The following is a 6,000-nucleotide window of genomic DNA, read 5'->3' as shown; positions in this document are numbered from 1 at the left end:
CAGACGTTGGCTAGCTGTTAGCAGTTAGCTGTTGGCTAGCTAGCAGAGTCTCCTACGTTAAGGACGACAAATAGCTGGCTAGCGAACCTCAGTGAATTAAGATAATCACTCCAAGGCTACACACACTAAACTACACAATTATCTTGGAAACAAAGACAGCTATGTAGCTAGCTAACACTAGACTAATCAAGTCGTACAGTTGAGTGAATAGCACTACAGTGATGCTAATCTGTGTGCGTTAGCTAGCTCCTGGGCGAATAGCAGTGAAGGCTACGTTAGGGCGACGAAATACGATAATTATGCAATTATCTCTGATACAAGGACGGCTATGTAGCTAGCTAAGAAGAATTGCTAAGATTAGACAAATCAACCGTTGTACTATAATGAAATGTAATGAAAAAGTTATAAAAAGTTATACAACCTGCAGAGCGAAGTGCGAATGCGACCGCTCGCTCCACCCGGCACAGCCAGGAAGAGGACTAGCCCACCCCTCATAGCTTGGTTCCTCTCTACCTGGTATAGCCAGAAGAGGACTGGCCCACCCCTCATAGCTTGGTTCCTCTCTACCTGGTACAGCCAGAAGAGGACTGGCCACCCCTCATAGCTTGGTTCCTCTCTACCTGGTACAGCCAGAAGAGGACTAGCCCACCCCTCATAGCTTGGTTCCTCTCTACCTGGTACAGCCAGAAGAGGACTGGCCCACCCCTCATAGCTTGGTTCCTCTCTACCTGGTACAGCCAGAAGAGGACTGGCCCACCCCTCATAGCTTGGTTCCTCTCTACCTGGTACAGCCAGAAGAGGACTGGCCACCCCTCATAGCCTGGTTCCTCTCTAGGTTTATAATCTCCACCCCTCATAGCCTGGTTCCTCTCTAGGTTTATAATATCCACCCGGCACAGCCAGAAGAGGACTGGTCACCCCTCAGAGTTTTATTTTATCTTTATTTAACCAGGCAAGTCAGTTAAGAACAAATTCTTATTTTCAATGACGGCCTAGGAACAGTGGGTTAACTGCCTGTTCAGGGGCAGAACGACAGATTTGTACCTTGTCAGCTCAGGGGTTTGAACTTGCAACCTTCCGGTTACTAGTCCAACACTCTAACCACTAGGCTACCTGACCCCCCCAGTTACTAGTCCAACACTCTAACCACTAGGCTACCTGACCCCCCGGTTACTAATCCAACACTCTAACCACTAGGCTACCTGACCCCCCAGTTACTAGTCCAACACTCTAAACACTAGGCTACCTGACCCCCCAGTTACTAGTCCAACACTCTAACCACTAGGCTACCTGACCCCCCGGTTACTAGTCCAACACTCTAACCACTAGGCTACCTGACCCCCAGTTACTAGTCCAACACTCTAACCACTAGGCTACCTGACCCCCCCAGTTACTAGTCCAACACTCTAACCACTAGGCTACCTGACCCCCCCAGTTACTAGTCCAACACTCTAACCACTAGGCTACCTGACCCCCGGTTACTAGTCCAACACTCTAACCACTAGGCTACCTGACCCCCCCAGTTACTAGTCCAACACTCTAACCACTAGGCTACCTGACCCCCCGGTTACTAGTCCAACACTCTAACCACTAGGCTACCTGACCCCCCCAGTTACTAGTCCAACACTCTAACCACTAGGCTACCCTGCCGCCCCTCTTCCACGGAAGAGAAGTTAACTCCCATTGCTGGAGACAGTTCTGTTGAGCTGTGATAGACTCACAGGGTCACACCCTGGGGGGGAAGAGAAATGAACTCCCATTGCCGGAGACAGTTCTGTTGAGCTGTGATAGACTCACAGGGTCACACCCTGGGGGGGAAGAGAAATGAACTCCCATTGCCGGAGACAGTTCTGTTGAGCTGTGATAGACTCACAGGGTCACACCCTGGGGGGGAAGAGAATCAGCAATAACATGTAAAGTAATATGTGATCATTTTGACATTAAACATACATTTAGATTATATCTTATGTGATAACGCTGCAAATATGGAAACAGCCTTCACAGTTTCCCCAAAGCAAGCGATGATGATGATGATGATGATGATGGTGATAGTGTTATTGATATTGATGATGATGATGATGATGATGATGATGATGATGATGATGATGATGATGATGATGGTGATGATATTGATATTGATATTGATGATGATGATGATGATGATGATGATGATATTAATGATAATGATGATGATGATGATGGCAATAATGCTATTGATGATGATGATGATGATGATGATGATGATGATGATGATGATGATGATGATGATGGCAATAATGCTATTGATGATGATATTGATGATATTGATATTGATGATATTGATGATGATGATGATGATGATGATGATGATGATGATGATGATGATGATGATGATGGCAATAATGCTATTGATGATGATGATGATGATGATGGCAATAATGCTATTGATGATGATATTGATGATATTGATATTGATGATATTGATGATGATGATGATGATGATGATGATGATTATGATGGCAATAATGCTATTGATGATGATATTGGTGATGATGATGATGATGATGATGATGATGATGATGATGGCAATAATGCTATTGATGATGATATTGGTGATGATGATGATGATGATGATGATGATGATGATGATGATGATGATGATGATGATATTGATGATGATGGTGATGATAGCATACGGGAATAAACAGTGATTTGCCCCCCCGTTCATTACAACTGGTGATTAAGAGATGGACTGAAGGAAACACTAAACAAATCATAAACAGTGTGATGGCTGAGGTAACTCAACTTTACAGCTTTACTACATATACTACCTGTGGTCTGAAAGAATACTACCTGTGGTCTGATAGAATTCTACCTGTGGTCTGAAAGAATACTACCTGTGGTCTGAAAGAATACTACCTGTGGTCTGAAAGAATACTACCTGTGGTCTGAAAGAATACTACCTGTGGTCTGAAAGAATACTACCTGTGGTCTGAAAGAATATTACCTGTGGTCTGAAAGAATACTACCTGTGGTCTGAAAGAATACTACCTGTGGTCTGAAAGAATATTACCTGTGTTCTGAAAGAATACTACCTGTGGTCTGAAAGAATACTACCTGTGGTCTGAAAGAATACTACCTGTGGTCTGAAAGAATACTACCTGTGGTCTGAAAGAATATTACCTGTGGTCTGAAAGAATACTACCTGTGGTCTGAAAGAATACTACCTGTGGTCTGAAAGAATACTACCTGTGGTCTGAAAGAATACTACCTGTGGTCTGAAAGAATATTACCTGTGGTCTGAAAGAATACTACCTGTGGTCTGAAAGAATACTACCTGTGGTCTGAAAGAATATTACCTGTGGTCTGAAAGAATACTACCTGTGGTCTTAAAGAATACTACCTGTGGTCTTAAAGAATACTACCTGTGGTCTTAAAGAATACTACCTGTGGTCTTAAAGAATACTACCTGTGGTCTGAAAGAATACTACCTGTGGTCTGAAAGAATACTACCTGTGGTCTGAAAGAATACTACCTGTGGTCTGAAAGAATACTACCCGTTGTCTGAAAGAATACTACCTGTGGTCTGAAAGAATATTACCTGTGGTCTGAAAGAATACTACCCGTGGTCTTAAAGAATACTACCTGTGGTCTTAAAGAATACTACCTGTGGTCTGAAAGAATACTACCTGTGGTCTGAAAGAATACTACCTGTGGTCTGAAAGAATACTACCTGTGGTCTGAAAGAATACTACCTGTGGTCTGAAAGAATACTACCTGTGGTCTGAAAGAATACTACCTGTGGTCTGAAAGAATACTACCTGTGGTCTGAAAGAATACTACCTGTGGTCTGAAAGAATACTACCTGTGGTCTTAAAGAATACTACCTGTGGTCTGAAAGAATACTACCTGTGGTCTTAAAGAATACTACCTGTGGTCTTAAAGAATACTACCTGTGGTCTTAAAGAATACTACCTGTGGTCTGAAAGAATACTACCTGTGGTCTTAAAGAATACTACCTGTGATCTTAAAGAATACTACCTGTGGTCTGAAAGAATACTACCTGTGGTCTGAAAGAATACTACCTGTTGTCTGAAAGAATACTACCTGTGGTCTGAAAGAATACTACCTGTGGTCTGAAAGAATACTACCTGTGGTCTTAAATAATACTACCTGTGGTCTTAAAGAATACTACCTATGGTCTGAAAGAATACTACCTGTGGTCTGAAAGAATACTACCTGTGGTCTGAAAGAATACTACCTGTGGTCTGAAAGAATACTACCTGTGGTCTGAAAGAATACTACCTGTGGTCTGAAAGAATACTACCTGTGGTCTGAAAGAATACTACCTGTGGTCTGAAAGAATACTACCTGTGGTCTGAAAGAATACTACCTGTGGTCTTAAAGAATACTACCTGTGGTCTGAAAGAATACTACCTGTGGTCTTAAAGAATACTACCTGTGGTCTTAAAGAATACTACCTGTGGTCTTAAAGAATACTACCTGTGGTCTGAAAGAATACTACCTGTGGTCTTAAAGAATACTACCTGTGATCTTAAAGAATACTACCTGTGGTCTGAAAGAATACTACCTGTGGTCTGAAAGAATACTACCTGTGGTCTGAAAGAATACTACCTGTGGTCTGAAAGAATACTACCTGTGGTCTGAAAGAATACTACCTGTGGTCTGAAAGAATACTACCTGTGGTCTTAAAGAATACTACCTGTGGTCTGAAAGAATATTACCTGTGGTCTGAAAGAATACTACCTGTGGTCTGAAAGAATACTACCTGTGGTCTGAAAGAATATTACCTGTGGTCTGAAAGAATACTACCTGTGGTCTGAAAGAATATTACCTGTGGTCTGAAAGAATACTACCTGTGGTCTGAATGAATACTACCTGTGGTCTGAAAGAATACTACCTGTGGTCTGAAAGAATATTACCTGTGGTCTGAAAGAATACTACCTGTGGTCTGAAAGAATACTACCTGTGGTCTGAAAGAATACTACCTGTGGTCTGAAAGAATACTACCTGTGGTCTGAAAGAATACTACCTGTGGTCTGAAAGACTACTACCTGTGGTCTGAAAGAATACTACCTGTGGTCTGAAAGAATATTACCTGTGGTCTGAAAGAATACTACCTGTGGTCTGAAAGAATGCATTTTGAAGCTGAGTTTGGAGTCAAATCAAATCAAAACAACATTTTATTTGGTCACATACACATGGTTTAGCAGATGTTAATGCGAGTGCAGCGAAATGCTTGTGCTTCTAGTTCCGACAACGCAGTAATAACCAACGAGTAATCTAACCTAACAATTCCACAGCTACTACCTTATACACACAAGTGTAAAGGGATGAAGAATATGTACAGTGAGTGAATGGTATTATCGCTGCTGCTGTGTCTACCAGATGGAAGTCCATCCTCCGGCTTGTTAAAACCGTCACCGATCTGAATCAACAAAGCCTCAATAGTCTACTTGAAGCCCAAGGACACAAGGAGCTCTGTTTATCACCAAGGGAATGGAGACAGCTATTGGAGTTAGTGGACATTTTTTGGGACCTGTTTTGTCCAGGCCACTGACCTTACTCAGGGGGAGAACGCTGTGACACTCAGTGCTGCCCTTCCTTGTGCTCTGTCACTCAATTTCCATCTGAAAAGTATTCCCGAGCACAAGCTCGTCACCTTTTCAGTCTCGTAAAGCGCTGTAGCAGTCACTCAAACACCAGAATCCAGGGGGTGTTTGTGAATGTTAGAATGGAGTACTCGGATGAACAGGCAACAAAAACGTCCATTTTGGTGACAATGTAATACATAATGAGCTGCGCTGCTGGATCCATCTGTCTGCCTGTTCTGTCCTCATGACCACGTGAAGATAAAGCTGAATTGAAGGAGAGTCTGATTGGTGGGGTACGATACATTGCAACATGCTATATTTTCTATGTCGCTTGCAAATTCAAAATAATAATGATTCGTTTTTTTTTCATGTATAATGTTTACTGTTATATTCTGGATTATATACA

This window comes from Oncorhynchus keta, unplaced genomic scaffold (assembly GCF_023373465.1).
Source record: "Oncorhynchus keta strain PuntledgeMale-10-30-2019 unplaced genomic scaffold, Oket_V2 Un_contig_28908_pilon_pilon, whole genome shotgun sequence".
NCBI classification, from domain to species: Eukaryota; Metazoa; Chordata; class Actinopteri; order Salmoniformes; family Salmonidae; genus Oncorhynchus; species Oncorhynchus keta.
The sequence above is the reverse complement of the archived record's forward strand: the minus strand, read 5'-3'. Positions refer to the sequence as shown.